General features: G+C 37.1%; 2 protein-coding genes across 5 annotated transcripts in view; one reads left to right on the forward strand and one right to left on the reverse strand.

The window, feature by feature from the left end:
* PDCD10 (programmed cell death 10) overlaps positions 1–14,908 on the reverse strand; it is a 41,574-nt gene extending 26,666 nt beyond the window's left edge. Inside the window, exons 1-2 of one of the 4 annotated variants that reach the window (XM_036898341.2) lie at positions 14,755–14,849; positions 13,832–13,934 (exon numbers count right to left, since the gene is read on the reverse strand). The gene's annotated coding sequence lies outside the window, so the exon portion shown is untranslated. Of the gene's footprint in view, positions 1–13,562; positions 13,584–13,831; positions 13,935–14,210; positions 14,293–14,754 lie in introns of those variants that run through there. The other 3 variants (XM_036898343.2, XM_036898340.2, XM_036898342.2) reach the window with 3 other exon arrangements.
* Positions 14,909–15,112: 204 nt separating this feature from the next.
* The window catches only part of SERPINI1 (serpin family I member 1), a 65,503-nt gene continuing 56,558 nt past the window's right edge, over positions 15,113–24,057 (forward strand). The window contains exon 1 of the mRNA XM_057499817.1: positions 15,113–15,738. The gene's annotated coding sequence lies outside the window, so the exon portion shown is untranslated. The remainder of the gene's footprint in view (positions 15,739–24,057) is intronic.

The following is a 24,057-nucleotide window of genomic DNA, read 5'->3' on the forward strand; positions in this document are numbered from 1 at the left end:
CATTATCTATACAGTATTAGGTCTGGTGCAAATTACAGAGCAGTTTCTCACCTCATGGAGGTTGTATGATTGAAGGAAAGCCAGAAAATGAACAGTTGTGAATACCTCACAAAGGAGGAATATAGGATGCTGTACTCTTATGGGAGAATGGAATGAGGGAAACAGCATCACAAAAACCAGGTGTTTCAAAGAGAAGACAGTCAAAAGTTTTAAATGCTCCTGTGAGAGGACAGTAACTTAAAAAGAAAATTTCATCTGATTTCTTGAAGAGGTCAAGAGTAATGCTCAAAGGGCAGTGTCACATGTACAGTGGGCAATGGAACTACCTGCAGGGACCTAGATAATGAGCTGGTGAGAGTCATCTGAGTTTTCAACAATCTCAGTAAAAAGGACATAAAATATTAAAGGAGGTGAAGTACTATAATGCAGGTGCAATGGGACCATTTTGTCTTTTACTTACTCTTTTGAAAACGTGTACCCATTCCTGCGTTATAACATAGGCTGACAGAGGTAAAAGGATCAGTAAGGTGACTGGAGTCACTTTCAGAACTCCTGCTGACATCTACCTATCTAACCCTCTACTCCTGCACAAATACTTCATTTTTACTTTTTGTAAACAAATAATAGCACTGAATTTTTAAAGTTGCATTTATAAGCAGTACTGTACACCATGTCAGGAAATTTATGTTTATGATAATTATTCAAAGATATATATATGCTTTTATAAAATATAAAAATGTGTATGTATATATAAATATATGTGTGTATGTGTGTGTGTACTTACTTCTCCCATCTAAAACTAACTTTATAGTACTATCAACTACTCTTGCCATGACAACATTATGGGCCAAATAAATAGGTGGCTGGCTTACACAGCATTTAACTACCTTTTAATACTGTCCTACGGGAAATGTGCCAAAGAACCAATTTACAACCGAACTTTTCAGGTCACACATTCACCAATTGGGGCTACTCATGCTTTCATTAGTGTTCACATAAGGCTAAAAATCAACAAGTCCAATAAGGCTCTTTAAACACAAAATTGCTCTGCCAATTTTAGTTCAAGTTAAAATATGCTGTCATTCCTTCTACATGCTTCTTCATTTGAAATGGTTCAATGACCGACCTGCAACTACTCCAAGCCAACAAAGATGCCGCTACCTTGGGAGCAATAGCCAGTGAAGCTGAGCAAGGGGCTGAGGTCCTGATTCCTTGAGAAGGTTCCTTCCTTTCAGTGCAGGTGTGGCCAGGCCCTAAGTAGCCAGGCACACTAACAAAGTTTCAGTCCACGAAGGGAAAGTGGTTTTGGGGTTGGTACTGATCATGCATGCCCAGCCAGATGAAGATTCCAAATCCCAAATCGCCAAAGACTTAAAAAGTCCCCTACCCACCCTCTACTACAGTAGAAACCCAGTCCAAAAAGTAACTTGCCTATGGTTACAACTTCTAGCTAATAATAAATAATAAAAATGTCATGTGGGTAGGCAGCACAGCAAGAACTCCTTTGTTTCCCATTTCCAATGTGTTGCTTTGGGGGAAAGGTTTTCATTTCAAAGCAAACTTTATTTCTTGAGGGGTTAGCAGCCACAGAATTTTTAAAAGAATCAGAACTATAGACACTAATTAACATAGACAAAAGGTATACTGTTAAACAAATCTTTCTTCAAAAACATCCTTTGTGACATGGTGACACCAGTATAGAATATAAGCAACCGAATCATTTAAACTTTTCCCTTCATTTTCTTTAATGTTCAGAATGGCACTGCTTATTTCTAACAAAGGATGAACCAGTTTTAAATATCTTCCTGGGCTGAAGATGATTATTTGGTTAGACTGTGGTGGCAACAAAAATAGGTTCTTGGCCATTCCACTACTAAACTGTCTTGGTGTCTTGGGAGCTTATGCCCTGCCCATCAAACCAACAGGAGTCCCATTCACTTAAAGAACTACATCAGGGCCTGTCCTGTAGGCTCAGAGTCAGCATTTCCGGAAACAGCCTGACTTCACTCTATCTGCGACAGGTGATAACTCTAGAGCCAAAGGTATTCACTCATGAATAGAAGGGAACAAACATTAAGTTCTTGGTATTACTGTATGCAATTCTTGGGGAGAAGCAGCAGCTTCCTAAGTAAAGTAAATTCTACACTTAAAACATTTGTAGGCACGTCTATTTGTCTTGTTTTTCTCTATAGTCAAATCCAGTACTTAGCCCCCTCACCTGGTCCTAAATTCTTATAATTCTTTTAATTCCCTATCCCCCTCACCATAAAGAGGAAGTTTTATTTATCTCCAAGCTATCATGAATTTAGATAAAAGAGGTGCACTCATTCCAGCAGTAAGCAGAAACCATGGGTTATACTACCATTTGTATTTCTTTTCCCCAATAGAGACAATAGAGTTAGCATAGCAGGTACATAGTAGATGCTTAATATGTTTGTTGAATGAAAAATTAATGAGGTAAGAGATGGACAATTTTTAACTTCAATCAGTCTTGCTAATACTTTTCAAATATTAAGCCTAGCAAAACAGAAACAGAGAAACCTAATTCTATTAACAAAGTCTAATTTACCATTCACATTTGCCAGTTTTTACTTTTCTCAATCCCAAGCTCTTCCTATTGTATAGTAAACTTAGAGAACATAAGTATCAGATGATTGCAAATAAAATCAGAATTCCAACATAAATTTACATAAAAATCAAGTAAAACAATAGAAAAACACAACTGTCAGTTAAATTCTAATGTCTCATTTTTACTGGAGCTGCTAGGATTTCTTTTAGAGCCCAGGGACACAACTGATGTGTAACTTAATAGTTCACAGAATTCTCAAAGCACAAGAATTTCCAACATGGGTTAATGTTGCTTTACACATAAGCTAGATCCAAACTTACCTAGCTTTTGGCAGAAATCAAAACTTTGTCTACGAAAATGTGTGCAGAGCGCTGCAGTTCCCAAATGTCAGATACCTAAGCCACCTCAACTGCTTCAGCGCCTAAGACAAACACATATTCCCAAATTGACTCAATCAGAATCTTCAAGAAAGAGGCCAGGAAGCTGTAATTTTAGCAGGCAATCCAGATGATTTGTAGTAGCAGGACAGGCTGAAAACCATTGGTATGGGCAGTACGGTAGCTAGAAAGTCTGAAAAACTAGCTGCCAAGGCCAGTCTCAGGGACACAGGTACGGTTAAGTTTGACTCAGCAACTGACACAACAGTTTTGGTCCTGACTTTGTGGAAGTTTCACCTTATCACTGGTCCTGTTTCCCCACCAGAAACAGAAAAGGGGTAAAACTGTATCATCTTCAAAGCTATAATTTTCTAAAATTCAGTGATAATAAAATTTTATTCCTGGTACCTACTATAGGCTCAAAAGTAATCTCATGGGAAGTTTAAAAATGAAAATGACCTCATGAGACCATAAAAACAAATTATATTAAGGAGGTCCTCATGAAAGTTGGTTGATACAGGGTTTCAAATAACTGGCAGCCCCTTGCTTTCTCTAGTACCCGATCACGAATCATATCCATCAGGTTCCTAGAGAAACTGAATTTATTCCAAGGCTGTGTAGCTCAGTCTGACCATTTCACAGACCTAGAAAGGTGGACGTTTGACATCACAATCTACCTTTTACTTTTCCCATGTCAAATGTTGCAGCCACTTCCAAACAAAAGACAAAAGGGAGGCAGAGGATAGGTCAGCAGGAAATCCTACTTAAGACAAAATGAGCTTGAAGCCTTCAAAATGTATCTACATCTTTCTCATTTTCTGTAATTCAGTGTCTTCCATTCTACACTTTTCTTTTTTAATAAGGAATGTAATGTAAAACCTCAACCACCATGAACATGAACTACTTTTGAGTTTAGCATTTATTAAAATTTGCATTTAGGGACATCTAGAAACAATCTCCTCAATACTAAGCATAACATATGACACCCTGCAGCTGTATGTTTATATATATCAAAATTTTTTCTACGCATCTTCAAAATATCAAATGGTTAATCTATGCAGAGACATATGGGAAAAAAGCATTAAGAATTGAAGTTTGATAAAAGGGCTCAAATACTGGTACTGTCATTATAAACCATCTTGTCTCTGAGAAGCCACTTCACCTCTCTATGCTTTAGTTTCTCTTTAAGATAGACAAAAACTGAGCTGTACACTTTAAGAAATGTAGTTAGAAATGAGGTAATTTCTAAATAAAACCATAAGGCCTCCATATTAAGTGACTATAATTTACTAAGTTACTGCATTTTTGTACTTTTAAATAACTATTCAAAGAATGTACACATTTCACAGTGAATTACCATTTTACCTACACAATCAAATGAGTAGGTCTCACCAACTCCATCAAATTTCTAAAGGCACCCTCTATGCTACAACACAATATCTAGGTATCTGATACCACTACCTGGTTGAAGGACTCCAGTTATGCTTTTTTAAAAAACAAGATAAAAAAGATTCAATATTCAATATCTCTGTACACATGATTGACCAAACAAGCATTTGTTAAGCTATTAATTAAAAAGTAACAGAGGTTTTAAGAAATCACCTGAAAATTGAGTTAAAATTTCTTTGAAAACAAGTAATGTTTGCTTGAAGGACTCCAACTATGGTTTCTTTAAAAAACAAGATTAAAAAGATACAACACTCTGTAAACATGTAGCTCTGTAAACATGGCTGACCAAACAAGTACTTGGTGAGCTATTCAGTAAGGACTAATAAAGGTTTTAATTAAAACATCATGTGAAAACTGAGTTAAAACTGTTTTGTAAACAGACAATGGCAAATTAATGCACAATGACCCAGGGAGGAAAACATATCTAAATGTAAAAAGCTCTAGACTTAATTCCATTCACTTTATCATTCTTTGTTAGTCTCCTTGTACCTTTCAGATAGGTGTTCCTTAACCAGTAAGTAGACTTGGTTCTAAACACACCCTGATAATTAAATCATTTAAAATTAATTTTTCTGTAGAGGGTTAAATGAGGGGTGTCTAAGAAAGCCTTCAAAATGTACAATGTTACCTAAAGAAAAACAGGAAGAAAACTATTTCAATTATACTTCAGCCAACATTAATAGCACTGCCGTTAGAGAGGTGAGTTAACAAGCACAGTGATTTTAAAACCAGAATTGCTTGGATTCAACCCTGGACCTAGCACTACTAGTTGTGTGACCTGGGGGACAAGTAATCTAGTTTCTCTATGCTACAGTTTTCTCATCTACAAAATGGGAGTGACAGGATCTATTGCTTAAGGTTGATGTGAAGGTTAAACAAGTTATTACAGATAAAGTATTTAGAATAGTGCATGGCACAAAGCAATTATTAGCTATTATGATTAAGTACATCTTAAACTAGATGATAACATCAGAGCTCTTTCTAGAAGTCAGGTCTCCCACACAATCATCTAGCCAGGAGAATCAAGGATACTTGCAAGCCAGATAAATAAGAGGAAGGTAAGTGATTTAAACCTCTTTAAAACAGCAGAACTCTGTTTTGTTTGTTTTTCAAATAAAATATTTTATCAAACCCAAATATAGGGGATAAAACAAACAAAACTGTCCATCCGTTCAATAAATGTACTAAGTTACTACAGTTTACCAGCCCTTCCCTCTCACAGGAGCTTTTGAATACATCTCTCCTCCCTTGAAAACCACTACTCTAGGATAATCAGTATATGTGCACTGTAAACAAAGCATTGTGAAGAACAAAGGTCAACAGTCCCAATAGTTACAGGTAAGGGCTGGCAAAAGATACATGGACCTAGATTCTTCCATAATCCAGATAACTCCAGACCTCAATCTCATCAGCAAATTTACCCTTACTCATGTCACATGCTCAGGCATTTAAAAAACTTAAATGTTAAAACCCTATGATTTTAAAGCAAAAACAGCCATTATGTATTATCTAGTCCAATCTCTAAATTTCACAATTTAGAAATAATTCCACAGAAACTCATATTAAGAAAGAGAGTGGAGACAGACTTTTAAACAAATATGCTAGTGAGCTATTACAGCTATTGTACAGGACATGTTAGTCTGCTGAACTCAATTACTTCTAGACTAACCTGCCCTGTTCTTGGTGTCATCCATGGGTCAATCAGCTTACAGCCAAGACCCCCCAGGATCCATGTAGCATGTTTCGGGGAGACTGACTCAGTAGGAATGTGGCTGTGACTCAAGGTGGCTCTTGGGTACTCAGCAGCAAAAATTTGTGTATCTTCAGTTTGGTGCTGCTAAGACCTCTGACTCACTTTAAACGTTAACTACATCATGTCAGTGTATGCACCTGCACATCTGGGGGAGTACTTTTTTTTAGTTCAGAAATCTATAAAACGGACAAGAAGTAATTAAGTTTTCTACACACAGATGGACAGTGTAGAGAAGCAGAAAAGGACAGATTTGAAACAAAGATCCGAGTTTGAATTTTTGCTCAGCTAGGTGATATCATTTAAATTTAGTCTCTCTAAGCTCAGTGAAAAATTAGTGGAAATATTCATGAAGTACACACCACACAGTGTTAAGAGTAGTAAATACATATACAGCACTAAACACAGTGGCTAATATACAATAAACAATCAATTCATACTGTTAGTAATTGATATATTTTATCCAACATTCTATGAACCTGACATGGCAACAGGACCGAACTAGGGTGAGGCACACCAGATGCTCAGAGCACAAAATGTAGGATTTGTGTGACACAGAATAAGGGCCTCCTCAAATTTTGCACCAAAGGCTCCTCGTTTGCCTCCTCTTAGCCTGCTCGTGCATGGCACACACAGACAGCCTAATACTGATACAATGTCATAAAGGCCACTTATGTAGTATATTTTTAAAACCTTTCCTTCCCCATCTGCCAAAATGGAGATCTTAATAAATTACTTGGGCCACCATAAAACATCTATCACCCAAAGTAAATTACATGGCTTTGGAATACATGAAAGAATTTGGTCATCAAATGCATTTTTAAACTATTTGCCAACCCTATGTTAAAATTCCTTTTTATTCTCCTAATGCACATAGATCAATTCAATAAAGTAAGTATGGCCTAGAAGCAGACTGGGCAGCAGAGTGAAATCCAGATGCAATAAAAGACTTTATTAAGATAATTCATAAAAGGAGATGACTTACACAGGAAAATCAAAAGTTGATAATAAAATCAAAGGGCTCCTACCTCTGAATTAGCTTATGAGAAATGGAAACAACAGTGAAAATAACAACAGTTGGCTTCTAAGATATTTCTGCAAAATTGGTTTGGAGAAAACAATACATATCTCTCTAGTTGTAACAATCCTTAACTTTTTTTCCTATTCCAATGCTTAAGTTTTTATTTTAAACAAAAAATGTTTTGTTCTAGCAGCAGAATCAAAGAACCCAAGAAGGGACTAACAGTTACCAAAGGGAAAGGGACTGGGGAGGAAGGGTGGGGAGGGATAAGGGCGGGGAAAAAGAAAGGGGGCATTATGATTAGCATGTATAGTGTGGGGGGCACGGGGAGGGCTGTGCAACACAGAGAAGACAAGTAGTGATTTTACAGCATCTTACTATGTTGATGGACAGTGACTGTGAACGGGGATGTGGGGGGGACTTGGTGAAGGGGGAAGCCTAGTAAACATAATGTCTTTCATGTAATTGTAGATTAATGATACCAAAATTAAAAAAAATAAAGTAACAACAACAAAAAATAAGTCAGAAAAAGTTAAAAAAAAAAAAGTTTTGTTCTGGTCTGAACAAAATTTAAATGAAAACTTTTGTTGAAGGCCAGGACATAAATTTGTTTCCTTGATTATATTTATCTTTTGCCCACAAAGTTCTTAATCTAGTGGCTCATATATCAAGTAATACCTAACTGAATAGTAACTAAGTTTAATTTGAGGTACATTTATTTTCCTTTTTATTAGTATTTGTGATCTCATTTTAATTTCTCTATTATAATGCTAAGGCTTTCCTTTAAAATTCCTTAGAAATTCAACTAAACTTAAGCCTTCATACTGCTCCCATATTCTCTATATTTAAAAGTACGATTTAAGGAGACTGTACCACATGGGTCAGGTCCACCTGCTCTTTATCACTTGTAATCTTAGATATCTATAATTGAATGGTTCTCCACAGTGTGCAATGTGTTATTTTCTTTACCTTATCTTACAGAATTTGTTTGTACCAAAACACTGCCACTAGGCACTCAAATGTTGATAAAATTATTAGCCACAGTTAACAAACTGCCTCAGGCTCATTTATCTAATACTAGGTGCTAATAAGGGCAAGTTTCTACCATCTTGCTTTTTAATTTCACCTTTGGCTCTGAACTGGTCTCCAATACAAATACTATTTAGTCACAAGAAGGAATGAGGGATACAAAATGTATCTGTTTATTCAGTATATACAATTCCTCCTGTAATCTTAACTTACAAAACTGTAATTCATTTTTTAAGAAAGCATACCAAAATTAAGATAGGACCTCAGAAATTTCGAGTTTGACAATACTGCCAAAATGCCAATTTTATTACAGGTAAAGGCATCCCCAAACATGTGTACTTCTGAGTAAGAGACCACTGAATTATCCAAAACCCTTTGGAATGAAACTAAGAAAGCCTTGATATACTCTCAACTGGTATAGGAAGCAGATGCAGTCCAGAGGCTAGGCTGGCCTCACTTACCATTCCCAGCTCACTTTTGTTACAGCAACTTTATATAAGTCTAAGAAGGTAGCAGAGGGGCAGCATCTTAGAGTTTTGCCTTTCCCTAACTCCATGGAGTTCCAGTTCATCCTGAAGACAGGATGGTTGAATAAGGCAGGAAGGCATGTTTTTTTTCTCCCCTTCCTATCAGCCCTGACCCAAAATTGTCAAATGAACTGATGCATGTGAAAGTACCTAACATATGAGAAAGAGAGTGAAGAGGACCAAACGGTAAAAAGAAAAAAAAAAAAAATCTAGGAAAAAACCCAGAAAGACTAAATGCCCAAGTAATAGTCTTTCCATCCCCTTCCTCTTCTACTCATTAAATTAAAAATCCCTTAAAAAGTTTTATTCCTTTCTCTATTTCCTAGTACCTACTATGACACTGCATGGTTAGTCTAAGTCAGCAAAAGCTTTAGTTGGAGATGTGGCGGGTAAAAAATGTCGGATACAGTCCAAGCCCTGGAGGGTGTGCAGTCTTGGAAGAGAGACAATGAAGAAATACAACATGTCAAGCAAGCTGCCACTCTGTAAAACTCCAGGAGCTTACCTGCATCACGTTATACATATACTTACCCTATATAAGTTTAACAGACATGATTAGAGTGTGTTTTTTTCAAAACCAAAAGAAAAATAACTATGAAATACGTAGGTGCTAATTCCATTTCATGCACTTAAGCCCAGAATGAAGGAGGTAAGAGACCTGGATCTGTTATTATTACCTCACCAGACTTAAACCCACAGTGCCTGTCACAGTGAGTAGTCTGCCACAATGTGATTCCTGTATTACAATACATATATTTCTTTTCCAGCACAGTTCTCTGGATAACAAGTCAAACACCTCACCTAGCACTCAAAGGAAAAAGCAATTCTATTCCTATGCTAGAGGAAAAACTGGCTGTGTTGAAGTCTTCAATGTGGTTAAGTTTCTAAGGGATCTTTTAGAGCAAGTTTGAATATAGGTAATTTTTGCCTGCCAGTGGAATTGAACACCAACATAATTTTTACTGCAATGATTAAAAATATGGTCTCTGGAATCAAATCTTAATTCCAAACAATTACTGGCTATGTGACCTTGGGCAAGTTGCTTAACCTCTTTATACTTCAGATTCCTCATTTCATTTGAGGGTAATGGTGCCTCTACCTCACAGGATTGTTGCAAAGATTTTAGGAGAGCATGTAAAAATGTCAAATGCTTATTAGCATGACGCCTGGCACTTAGTTACTATTCAATAAGCGTTGGCCAGCATATCCCAATTCATTCAAAAGAAGATTTAAGACAATTTCACACACACATACATATATATATATACACACAATAAATATTTGATAAATGAATGAACCAAAGGATCAGTATTATGTGATTCACACTATTTCTGGTAAACTTATCTCCAAGAGACTGGCTTCAGTAAACAGTAGTGACTACCATTTAATATATTCCACTGCTGTTCCCCAATAATTCATAAACTTGCTGATAAAATCCCTCTTGCTTTCTCTTTTTAAAATGACAACACTTGATTTTGGCAACCATAGAAGAGTGAAACTGGGACTGAGTAGATTCAATTAACTTTATGATGGTTAAAAAAAAAGATTACATATACCAAAAATGTAAGGGTGAACTTGAAAAATAAAATAATTACAAATAATTACATTACATCCAAGACACAATTAATTTTATAGCTCAAATGAGCAAACTGAATTTTTCATCTTCATACAAAAATGGACCAATAAATAACATTGTTTCCATTTCTGCAAATAAACTATTTATAATTGCTGCAATAAAGTGCTTACACTGTGTGTGTATTTCTAAAACATAGGTCTTTAAGACTGCAATGTCCTATAACATTTCACATGCAATAATGTGCACAAGCACAGTATTTAACTTCTAAGCCACTTTGACACTTTATATTATGAATAAAAACATCATAGAATTTGCTAAAAATTTTTAGTAATATTACCTATCATAATGACCTTAATAATCTAAAAACATTAAGAAGCAGTACTGCAGTTTTATCCTCCACATACTAGTTATGCTAGGTAAATAAACTTTTTTATCCAAGATTGAAATAACATATGACTTGACTTTTAAAAACCTAAGTTTAGGACTTATCAAAGGCTTAAATGTTCAATAATAAAAACTGGGAACATTATTAAAATCTGAAGCCAAATATCAGCAATCACTTTTGACAATATCTTGTGGGAGAGTAAATTGATAACAAAAACATTTAAGGATACAGAAACTCAGAGCTGTTGAATTTATTATATAATATTACTATAGTATTGCAAAAGATTAGATAACTTATTTTCAGGACCAAAACCTAACACAATTTATCCCTGAAATTCAGCTTGCATGTTTTAAAAATAATGATCTTTTTACTCTTACAAGGATCTAGGTTTAAGGCAAATAAGACATTACCTCAAGACCAACTGTAATATAAAAATTGTGAAGAAGCCCAAAACATAAGCTCCTTTGAAACAAGCACCACTCAATTTTATAGTCACTTTGTCTAAAGCAGATAATATTAATGACAGATCCAAAGACACCATGGTTAAAAATTAAAATGAAATAACAAAGAAAAAAGGAAAGAAGCATGGATTTCATTGAAAACAAAATAAGGTAACATTACGGAAGAATAGAATCCATTAAACGTTAGTTTCTTCCATGCCTGTATTTTTTTATAAATGAAATGTTGCTTGCAAAAGGCAGGACAGTGATACAGTCTCCAAAATGTGAACACAGAAAGTTTGCTATAACAGAAGATGACTTGTCATTTCTCCATTGTAAACTATCCTGATTTTAGAGACCGCCAATGAAGAATAAACATTTTTCTACAATTTATGTTAAACTTCTATCAATAACTTTTTAAATCTAGGAACAGGAAGCGTGTTTTACTCATTTCTGTATTTTTGTCCCAAGCAAAATGCTGGATTCACTATTCATGAATGCACTCATTTATACAATCATTTATTCATTCATTCCACAAGTATTTACTGAGCATTCACTTAGTGCCAGACTTATAAGCAGTGAGGAAGAACACATGACAAATCAGAGAGCCTGCCCAGATAGCTTACTGGCTAGAGTGGAAGACACTGATCAATAAATACAGAAATAATTAAGTTCCTATTGTGATGATGCTACAAGGAAGTACAGAGTATGGTGAACAGAGAGTGGGAACTTATTTTAGTTTTAGGAAGGAGGGGTCAAAGAAGGTCAAGAAAGGTTTCCCTGAGTAATGACATTTACCTCAGACTTAAAAATTAACTAGGGGTTGACCAGATTTGGGAAGGGGAGAGGAAGCGGTCCAGGCAGGGGTTGGAACATGTACAAAGGCCTTCCACATCAAAAAGGAGCTTATGTATGCAGTAATGAGAAAGGCTGGGAATGAGAATGGAGAGCTTAACAGGAGACAAAAGATAAACTGTCAGCATTAAACAGAGTAAGGTTATAGTATTTGAATATTTAAGTCATTTTAAATCTTTTTCTCATGTAAAATAATCTAAGGGAACCGGGTCTGTCAGTATTAAAAATCTGCAGTCAGAGGACCTGTACTGTGCCTTGTTCCCACCTGCTACAAGCTGCATGACTTTGCACTTGACTAACCTGAACCTCTTCATTTTTTTTGCCGGTACTCAATTATTTTACCTACTGGAAATACAATAATACACAGGTCCATTCTTATGACCTTTATATGCTTAATGAGACATATGTATATGGGGAACAGTATTAAGTCCTGTAACCACAAGCTGACACAAGGATCCTGCAAACCTAAAATGAGATCAAATGTGGACATTGGTGAACCTGCACACTACTATAAAAACACAAGTGTACACATAACTCTGTGAACCCTAAATTATTCAATGTGCAGAGATCCAAAATGACCACAGTACTCCAGCATGTGACTGAAAGATAATAAATAGAAACATTATTCCACCAATAAAACAAATGTGAGGTAAAAAACTATATTGGACCTCAGAGATGAAGGAAAGCTAATGGTAGAACTTAAAGACAAACACTCACACACACTGAACAAGTGCATATTATTTTTACTTATTTCCAAATTTTCGTTTTAGTTCAAAAGTTCATTCCACAGTCATTATAGCCGCATGCCAGAAGTCAGAGCTCACTTCACACTCCCCCCAACAAAATACAAATGCCCACACTGACCTCTAGAAAATACATTAACATGCTTGCTTCACTATCACTGACTCATGTTTAGTTCATGGCCTACTTAAACTATTATAACCTTCTAAAAACGCACAGAGCCAGTTATACCCAAATAATTTTCCAGTTGTTTAGTTGGTTTTTCTTCCTTGTGTACTGCATTACTCATGGTGGTACATTATTCCTGACTTCACTTCATTCTAGAGCATCATACCTCGCTTCTATTTTAAAGATCATATTAATTTCTAGACCATCTTAACTTCAATCTTATGGGAACAAAATACCTCTGCTCCTAGAACGTGTTTCTGCATTCAAAAGTCGGCAATATTAACAACTGCAGAGTACATTCAAAATGCAGTATATTTCAATGGTGAACTTATACAATAGTAAGACATAATTGATTATCTGCTAGCAGTAGAAGCCTCATATTGTTTATAAACTCATCACAAAAAAATCCTGATGCAAATGAACATACTCTATAATTCTATTAAAGAACTATCTAGTAAGATTCATGAACTGTAATTGGTCATAAGTTAAAGACTGAACAAGCACAGTGCTTTCTGCTCAATACAAATATCCTTTTCCACTAACATAAAATGAGTCAAAAGTAATATATGATGCTAAGAAAAAAATGTAAAAGCCTGATATTATTTACACACACACACCCAGAGTGAAGAAAATGAGGGAAAAAGTAAATAAAAATAAGCAAAAACGTGATGTTACCTCCAAGAAATGCAATGTATCTTCTTTTTTAGTAATGAGCACACTAACACTCTTGATGCTGCATTATTTGAAAAAAAGTGTAAAATAAGTTTGTGAAAGAATTCCAATCCCACTGTGTCACTTTCACAAATTAAGAGTAAAACCACTCTTAAGGTAGGAAGGGGAAGGATGGGATATACTGTTTAACTTACATTCTATCTCGTTATCTGCCATTTAAAATGGTAGTACAGTCCATCACTTAATACACACATAATAAAAGGAAAAAATACCTAAACCGAAACTGATTCTTGTTTTTCCAAATGGTCAGAGTGAGTCCTTCCTTTATTGAGGAATTTCTTTCGAGCTTAAGAAAACTCATCACCACACTAATGGCTGCTTAGAAATACATAAAATGCATTATTTTGCAACTTCCTACACCCTCTTCAAAAAAAGCACAACCAACCTCCCTACTTCCATTCTGGTTTGGCAGTTCTTACTCAGAAAGCTGGACTACAACTGGACTAGACTCAGATAGGGCTCTCGGTGTGTGACCTTGGGCATGTCGTTTCTCTCGTCAGTTTCCTCAACAGCATCCCAAAGTGAATGTGTAAACACATTTTAAGAATTATATTTAAGAGGGTTACGGCTTTCTGCCTTGGGCAAAATTACCTCCTTAGAAGGGCCACATCATGAAACTGGAACTAAGTCCGTAGATCTCCGTCAACATGACTCTTCCTTCCATAGCTCTCCTCTTCCCTCAAAGGGCATAACCTGAGTCACTCCAGGAGCAAGAACACCAGCGCCCTTTCCTTCCCCAACTCTTTCCCTATCCTACTTTCTAAAGCGAGGGGAAACAGCAGCCCCTTCTCCCCGCCCCAAACCACACCTTCAGAAGACCCCACCCCAAGCACATCCGCTCTCTCCCTTCTCCAGGGGCACCGGAGGCCAACCTCGCCCTTCCCTCCCGCCCCCACCTAGAAGAGACTTCCTGGAGGCGTTCAGGCCCGAACAGGGCAGGCGGCATTTACAAACGCGCTTTACGCCACTCGCGTAGGGTAACCTAGCTGACGCCCAGAGGGCCCAGTTCCCAGCTCCGTCAGCTCTGCCTGCCAGCGCCAAGCCCGAGTGTCTCAGCCACGGCCCCTGTATAACCCCAGACCTCTTTTGCTCCGCGCGGCACTACGGGGACTGGGAGAGAACAGCCACACCTTACCGGGAACTGAAGCACTGACTTCACTTCCCACCTTTGGAGCCCTCTTCAACTCCCGGATCAATTCACTCCGGCGACGCCGGAAGGACCCGAGAGGAACCAGGCGTTGTCCGGAATCCTGCCCAGTGGAGTCACGCAGGGGCCTATGGGGACTCGTAGTCCTGCTCGTTATTGTGGTCGGCAATTGCTGCACGTATTAGACTACAATTCCCAGCACGCTGTGCGGTGGAGCCTAAGGCGATGGGTGGGGAAACTCCTAGCCAATAGTAGGAGAGCTCGCTGCCTTTGCGGGAGGAGGTGAGAACAAGAGAGAGGGAGCTAGGAAAGAAGAGGAAGGGAGGGGTCAGTTCTCACCTGCGCCAATCAGGGTGCAGGGTCGGCCCCGCAGGCAGCTCACCCATTGTGGGGGCGGGCTAGCAGAGCTGAGGCAGGAGGGGAACTTGGGGGGAGCTCGAAGTGGCGAGTGCAGGGTGACTGAGCAGTGGGCGCCTCGCGGACGGAGGGGAAGCATCGGGGAGAATCGCTGGGGTGGAAGGAGGGTGCGGTGTAAGGGAGGGGGATGCACCCTGGCCAGAGGAGCAGCTTCCCCGAAAGCGGCCAAGCCCCAGACACACCGGACGACCAGACCTGCGGGACGGGGAGGGACAGGTTGAGCCCGGGCATACCAGTAGGCAGCCCCGGGTGTGAGGGCAGAGGACTCCCTAGGGGGAAAGGAGGCGGTAGAACAGCTGCATGAGTGCAGGGAGCGGGAAGGTACCAGGGCAGCCACTTCCCGCCGCCTCTAGCCCGGGCAGCAGCCGGAACAGCAGGAGGAGGAGCAACAGCTGCTGAATTTGCCAACTAGAGGAGCGGGAGGCGGAGCGTGGGTCACCAGCCGCTGAAGGCGCAGCCTGGACTAGTTTGCCGGGAGAGGCGAGAGCAGGAGCCGGAGCGGAGCGGAGCGCAGCCCTCGGAGCATCAGCTCCAGCATCCCGCCCGGGGTTGCAGGTGTGTGTGGGAGGTAAGCGTGGGTGCCTCTTCCGGGCGTTCGCACACTGTCCGGGAGAAAGCGTCTTCCAGTAGGAATTATATCAAGATACAACTAAAACGGGTCTGTAACTCGGGTTAAAGAACTGTTGCAAACCCTTTTAGGTGAAGGATGTACATTCTTGGACTTTGGCGGGGGGGGAGCAAAAGGTGGCTTGACTCTGGGTGAAAGGGCGTGGTTAGTGTTTTTGGTTTGAGTTAGACCTTTAAAACTGCTCTGGGAGATTTTAAGATTGAATAAAACGCTGCTAATTGAAGACAAGGTGGATGATACATGGATAGGTGCGTAGCTGGTAAAAACAAACAAAAAAATGTCATTGATGCAGAATTACTAAAGAATTTTCACTGAGAAAATAACTTTGCATTCTTCTTCAGTGCCTACCCTTTACGTTGTTCTATCAGATTGCCCTGCCACCGACCTGTTTTCCGGGGTGATTGTACTGCAGGCTCCTAGAATCGAAAGAGGTCTGTATTAAATAAGCAAATGCAGGCAGAGAGCATCAAGATGACTAAATCTATCAGAAGTATAACTTTCGGCAGCAATAATGTAAAAATGTGTTTTAATGGGTGGATACTTAGCTTTTCTTCCACTGACTCTACAATATTGGAACAAAGACCAGGGCTCAGCTACAGTGAGAACATATGGTGTATTTCATTGCTGTTCCTTTTTCTCTCATTTGTGTCCAGTAATATGTGTACATTTTAAAAAACAAAAGTATAAGAAAAGCTGTACGGGAATCTGTTTAAAGCGAATGTGCTGAATGGTTACCCTCATTATGTGTTATGATTCGTCCAGATTTAAAATACATGTAATAGTATAAAATAATAGTTTATTCTTGTTATTAAACCATGTGTGATTTATTTGATATAATTAAACACCTATGGATGAAAATATATTTTAATACTAGGTAAAGATGAAAGTTGCACCTACCCCAGTGTAACTATGACAAAATTGCAGCCTTTTCTTTTTGGAGAAGTAAAAAGCTATTTTCCTAGTTCATTTTCTTTTTGTTACTGATGTTCCCTAGATTACGTGGCTTTTAATCGTAGTAGCGTATTGCAGCACATTTTGCTCTGAAATGTTTTCATAATGACAGTTGTATATTTCAGAGTCTGCTTGAATACTTTAATCTGGATTTTTTTGAATTAGAGTCAATAAAATGGAGTAATTACCTCCCATTTTCTTGTTTTGACACTTTCTTGGTTTACTTAGGATTTTTGGATTTCGCATCTGTAGCACACACAAAATTCCTTTTTGAAAAGAAATGTCTGGAAAGAACTCTCTTTAGTAGATTAAAGTTCAGTCCTACTGAGTGCTACTGATAAGCTTAAGTGACTCATCAGTGAATTTACTTCTCTCCTCCAACACCCCCTTCCACAAATCTCACACACCAGAGAAATATATAAATGCACAGATCTTACAAAAATAGCTGCGTTTAGATTGTTCCCAAGCACATCAGGTGAGTATTAGAAGCAGCAAAGGGCTTAGAAGAAAGAAAGAGCAACAGTAGCCACTTAACTTAGCAACCATGGTAAGGATCCAATTTTATCTTTATCACAGGACAGTCTATAAATCCACACAGCTGATATGACCCTGTGAAAATGATTTTAGGGGGAAAAATGAGTACAGGGGTGTAGTGAGGCTTGAAAAAGATGATGTTTGCCCTTGTTATTTGTGATTAGGTGGATTGTCCTGAATTAGAGTCTTAGATTCTCTCTCAGGCTCTCCCCCTGGTTGATTCCGTACAATTCGACACTGCTGTTGCTGATGTCTCTCCCCCCACCTAATGATAATAATTAATAGTAATCCTGGCAATGAAGTTCTTTCAGAGCCTTTATTAAAAGATTGTTTTGAAAGAATTTAGGAATCAGTTAATAATCAAGTAAATGGGATAGAAAATGAATATCTGAACAATTGAAATTGAATGTACTTTGAATCTCAACTATTTATAGGGCTTCTATTCTGAGGCATCATAAAGGATAGAATCCCAGGAATGAATGGGTTTGTGGTATTAAAGTACTGTATTTTTCACCTGTTTCCAAGATTTGGATTCTTTTTATTATGTCAATGAAAGAGATTGGGTTCCTGTATCATTTGTTAGGAGGAAGGATGTCATTAGCAATATATGGTACTTGGGTATTTGTTACCTTGAAACCTTTGCATATTTTAAATTGGTGTTCACATTAAATCTCAGACAATCTGAAGACTTCTTGCTTGTATGTTCCTAGTTTTGAGAAAGTTCTTTATATGGCAGTTTATGAATTTATGTAACACCTATTATTATGTAGGTTAGAAGTGTGTTATTTATTCTGCTCTTGACTTTCACTATTTGTGTGTGGCTATCAGTGAGTAAGTATATGATATCATGAGAAAGAAAAACCAATAGAGGGCAGAATGTCTCTTGAATGGAAGAGTTCTGGGAGATTAATGTTCTTTAGCCTACAGACCTGGCTGATTTCAAATTATAATGTATTTTGGACTGTTTTTAAAATTTTAAATTCTGTTTCTGAGCCTATTGAGAAAAAATAATTGAATAGCATGGATTTCTCTTTCTAACAGGAGGATTCACTGATGCATGCAGCACAAAAGAGCAAGACTTAAAGGTTCAAAATCAAATGGTTTGGGTGTGGGGGGTCAGTTTTAAAGTGGGGGGATAGATATGAAGAACTGTTTGTAAAACATACCTTTAGCAAGAGAGAAAAGAGATTTGATGTTTTTTGGTAAATACCTGTAAGTGATGCCATGGCCTTTTCTTCCCAATCATAATGTCAAGAGGCCAATATCCATAGTAGGAGACAGTACTTTTCTACGTTGTCCTTTTAAGTGGAGTCACACTGCCATTAATTCATTCGATTTTGAGTAATCATGGATTATTACAGCAAAGCACAAAAGATCCTGCATGTACACATTCACATCTAAGTTAGTGAATTATTTGGACATAATATTAAAAAGAAGTAAAATTCTAAAATGATGATTTCCCCTTTAATAACAGAGGTTCTTGAACCAGACACTAAAAACGAGCAAGAGCCCACCTACCCACCCACCTTGTAAAGCTAACTCCCAATGATAAACACTGCTTTGAGGGTCAGGATTAATTAGTATAGAAAAGTAAGGATTTGTTTTTGTTTTATTTTCAGTCTTACTCCCTCTAATGTTTTCAGAATTTAGTCCTTAAAGCTTGGTGCGTTTTAAGTAACTAGATTATTAGCTCCGGGAGACAATATAAGTCTTTTCGTTGGCCTGCCTGCTTGTTCTGAGCACCTAATTTCATGCTCAGCATGAGGGAGTGGCCCTATAACTATTTACTGAATTAGGACAATTGACCAGTACTTTTTTAATGTACTCATGGAGATATTTTGAGTCAGTTGACCTCACTGAATGGTTACTATACATTAGGCCTTCTGAGAATGTCTTTGTGCTTGGTGATTAGCCTTTGCACAAGTGGTGATTGAGCACAATTTGATTCAGACTGTGTGGTCTGCAAAGACTTGTCTACAACTTTGTATGCCACTGTTTCCCTATTCATCCCAGAGAGAGGGACATGGGTGAGGGGAGAGGGATCTCCCACCAGGTCCACCTAAGTCCTACGTTTTACAGCCAGGGAAGCCTATGGCTGAACACCATTTTACCCTAAGTAAGATACCTTAGCTGAAGCTTCTCTATAAAAAGTATATTTCATTCTATAAAAACTGAATTTGCTCTTCCATTTTTCCAATTATTCCTTCCAAAAAAAAAGTAAAAAGAAAAGATGTCAGATGTTGTGTTGAAGCACAAATGGAGCTAAGCAATTATTTTTCTGTATTTGACCTTCCAGAAACAAATTAATCTGATTAGTGTTAGAATTAAGAATTCAGATGTCATTTTTACATTATCATAAGACTTGGAGAATTCTAGTTAATTGCAAATAGTTCTTTAGTAGTAATATATCAGCTATTTAACTGCCTTTTGTTAGCTTTTTAATATACTTTTACTAGCATGCTGACAGAAATTGCCTTGGAACAAATGGTTGATCTTCATGTTCCTTTGGCATTAGTCTTAATGCTTAGTACAGTACTGTGCTTTGTGTAGAGTTGGCAGAGTTCATAACTGTCATCTTCACTAGATGCTTAGTATTTTTAGATTTAGAACTGAGTTTCTTTTGCTACTATATTTATTTAGAGACCCTTGTGCGTAGTCTGACTTGGTAACAGTTTGTTTAAATATTTGAGAACCTGAACTCAAGCATTATTTTACACTTTTTTAGAAACAAATGCAACTAGAAAAGTGAATTTTTCTTATAAATCTGTTTTGCACCGAATTCAGTCTTCTGCCCACAACAGCTGCTTATACAGAGCTTAATATAAATACTGCTGTTTTTTGTTGTAGTTCTGAATAGCGCAAACATTGCTATTAATTGTAAACTTGCATATATATGTGTATTTGAGATACAAATTAATTAATGAGATGCCAGTTGGAATGAGTTGTCTCTCCTTGCCTCTAGGACTTTGCTGACTTAAAGATGTACTTTTTTTTTTTTTTTGAGAGGGCATCTCTCATATTTATTGATCATATGGTTGTTAACAACAATAAAATTCTGTATAGGGGAGTCAATGCTCAATGCACAATCATTAATCCACCCCAAGCCTAATTCTCAACAGTCTCCAATCTTCTGAAGCATAACGAACAAGTTTTTACATGGTGAACAAGTTCTTACATAGTGAATAAGTTCTTACATGGTGAACAGTGCAAGGGCAGTCATCACAGAAACTTTCGGTTTTGATCTCGCATCATGAACTATAAACAATCAGGTCAATTATGATTATTCGTTTGATTTTTATACTTGATTTATATGTGAATCCCACATTTCTCCCTTATTATTATTATTATTATTATTATTATTATTATTATTTTTAAAATGCTGAAGTGGTAGGTAGATGCAAAATAAAGGTAGAAAACATAGTTTAGTGCTGTAAGAGGGCAAGTGTAGATGATCAGGTGTGTGCCTATAGACTAAGTATTAATCCAAGCTAGACAAGGGCAACAAAACATCCACGGATGCAGAAGATTTCTCTCAAAACAGGGGCGGTGAGGTTCTAAGCCTCACCTCTGTTGATCCCCAATTTCTCACCTGATGGCCCCCCTGCGACTGTGCCTGTCTTAGGTTGTTTCTCCCTTGAGGAATCTTACCCGTCTCTGGCTAACCAGTCATTCATTAAAGATGTATTTTTAAGTAATATTCTTCATACATACATACACACACTATGACTCTTTTTTTCTTGACACATAGCAATAGAGACTTAGAGAAAAATAGATAAATGTAATATAAGGCTTTATCTTACATAAAATTTAACTGGTCTTGAATGTTCTGTTTTCAGTGAAATTACTGTATTGGGAAGCCTTATTCAGTATCATTAAACCTAAATTACTCAAGTATTTATCATATTTGAGCCAGTATGAAGAAGAGATGAGTCCTGAGTGTGGACATTAACAGTGCTCAGTGCTGGTCTCCTGTATAGCATAGCTGCTTAAGTGTGTATGGTACCTTTAGCTCCAGCCACTGCTTCAAAGCCCCCTTTTAGTTTAGATCAGGAGAGGAGCCTTCTCAGCTCCTCACACTTATAATGTAGGCTGGGAAGGCAGGCAGATGGAATTTACTTGATCTAATAACCTCATTTTCCTAAGTGTATTGTTTTTCCCAGATATATCCCATACCAGAGTTCCCAGTAACAGTAACTGAGATGTCACAAAGCAATACTTATGGCACAATCCAGCCATTCAATGAATACCTATCAACTTGTATTCCATTTCTCCCAGCATCCTGGCTTCTTTTGAATGGACCTGGAGGAACTCACTGGAATATTTCTGATATTTTTCACAAATTGGATTGCTTGTGTCATTTTCTTGATAATCTATACTTTGTTTTGAAAAACTAAATAGTTTTATTTGAGTTCTTTTAACTGTGTGACTTGAAGAGTTCTGTTGTTTTCCCACCTTTTAGTAATGTTATAGATACTATATCATAATGTACAATTTTTGCCATTCACTTGAATTAAATCAGTTATTGGAGCATTTAGTTGTTGTGTACTTTGTAAAGCAATCTAAAATCATTGAGGCAGTGTTTTTTAGATACACTCAGCCTTCCACTTAAGAAGCCTCTACAAAGTATCCTAAATTGCTTACAGATATTAAATCACTTGTACTATATCCAAAGCAGGTTAAATTGTGTATCATAAATCATTTGACATATAAGACTGGATGAAATTTATACAATACCAGAATTCTCACAGCTGAACAGCAATGGTATAGTTTTTGTTTTTTCTAAATCAGGGAACTTGAAAAAAATTATATTACTAGGTCTTAAACACAAGGTACATTAATTAAATCTAAGGAAGGTAATTTTTTCCATATTTTAAAGTTTCTGATATGTTCTTTTAAAAATAAAATGTCAGTCTTAAAAGTATAAGGCCTACTAATAACTATTTATGTTTTTAATGTAACAGCAGATTTATCTAATAATTAGTAACATAAAACTAGAAGGAGAAAGAAATCTTATTATCCAAGATAATCTTAAAAGCAAAGTTTTACTTACATTATATGACCCAAAATGATTTAACAATTTAAAAAATAGTTTTAAAATATGTATCAGTTAGAAATACTTTCAGGTGCACGTTTTATACACAATGATATAAAATAGCAGTGATTTATTTTTCCAGAATAAGAAGTCTAGAATAAAGTAGTTTAGTTTAGTGACCCGGTGTTATCAGGGTTTTTTCCTCATGCTTTTTCTTGTGCTTACTACAGAGTGGATTCTTCTGCTGATCCAGACATCACAATCTAGTCCAGGGCAGAAAAAATGAGGAATAGCTGTACCTATTGCATGTTTCTTTTTAATAGGGAAATAAAAGCTTTCCCAATGACCTCCACAAATGTGCACTGTGCACTTATGTGGCCCATGCATGTGGCTGCCCCTAACTTTAAATGATGTTGAGATAACCAGGGACTTTGGGCCATTGTGGTTAATGAAGCAAGGGAACAGTGGTTTGAGAATGATTTGGGGGTAACTTGTCAGTAGTTTAAGCAATAGTCTGATAATTAAAACCATATTACCTTTAAATTATATTTTTTTCTCATTCTTATGACACAGTGCCTTCTGTTTATTTGTTTTTTCTCTAGGTTAGAAAAGTCTAACCTTCTTATACCAAGTTTTTCCTTCTCTGACTACCACATTTCAGGTCTCTGGGCAAAGGCATTCCTCAGAGACTAATGGTATCTTTATTTAAAAGGTCATCTAGCCCATACCACATTTAATACTTGTCCTGTGCTTTTCATTACAGACATAATTCAGTAATACTGAAAAAGATGGTCCTATTATAAATCTGCTATGAACCTCAAAGTATCAAGAATTGCCATGTAAGCTACATTCAGGAATATGGGTAAATGCAAATGAAAGAACATTTGACTCTTAGGATTCTTTTAAAGAATATTTGTTTAGTTTCCTAGAAAAGCAAAATAAGCCTTTGTTTCATAGAGAGAAACTCACTCTGTACATTTTTAATCCTGGAAAATTGTGTCATTACCCATTCTAAAATATGAAAAATACTATTGATATCTATATGGAGATTATTACTTAACTTATAACTCATTCTTATAACACATCCTGGACTTACAGTTTTGATAAATTCTGATTCCTTGAGATATGAAAATCTGAGGAGAAAATTAAAACTGATAAAATGAAACAAATACATATTTTTTTTCTACATAAAAAAAATCATAATTGAAGATGTTGACCATAGAACCTTGGTTATACTGCAGTTGTCTGCGTTTCCTTATTGACTTCTTTTTTGTCCAGTTTTAACATTTCTACCATGTGACATTAGGTGAATGGCTTTATTGGGACACAGCTCTCCAGATACAGTCACTATGTAAATTTCCAAATTATTTTTACAGTCTATAGCATGGGGTTGGGTCATATAAAATCACTTACTCCGTGGTGTAATCTTTTGTCAATATAGTTTACAAAAGAAGACATTGTAGTAAACATTTATATAAAAACAAGGATATGTGACTTAGTATTGCAGCAGTTATTATGGTAGAAGACCCAAAGCAGAAGAAACTGATCTATGTGGTGATCAGGGAAGGCTTTGAGGAAGAAGGGTGGTGTGGTATGTTGGTTAAGAGCAGGGAGCAGCAAGCTCTGGCCTGCAAGCATACTACCTTTTTTTATAAATCAAATTTTATTGGAACACAGCTGTGCTTATCATTTACCTCTTGTTAAGATTGCTTTCCTACTACAACAGTAG

The sequence above is a fragment of the Manis pentadactyla genome, chromosome 1, assembly GCF_030020395.1.
Source record: "Manis pentadactyla isolate mManPen7 chromosome 1, mManPen7.hap1, whole genome shotgun sequence".
NCBI lineage: Eukaryota > Metazoa > Chordata > Mammalia > Pholidota > Manidae > Manis > Manis pentadactyla.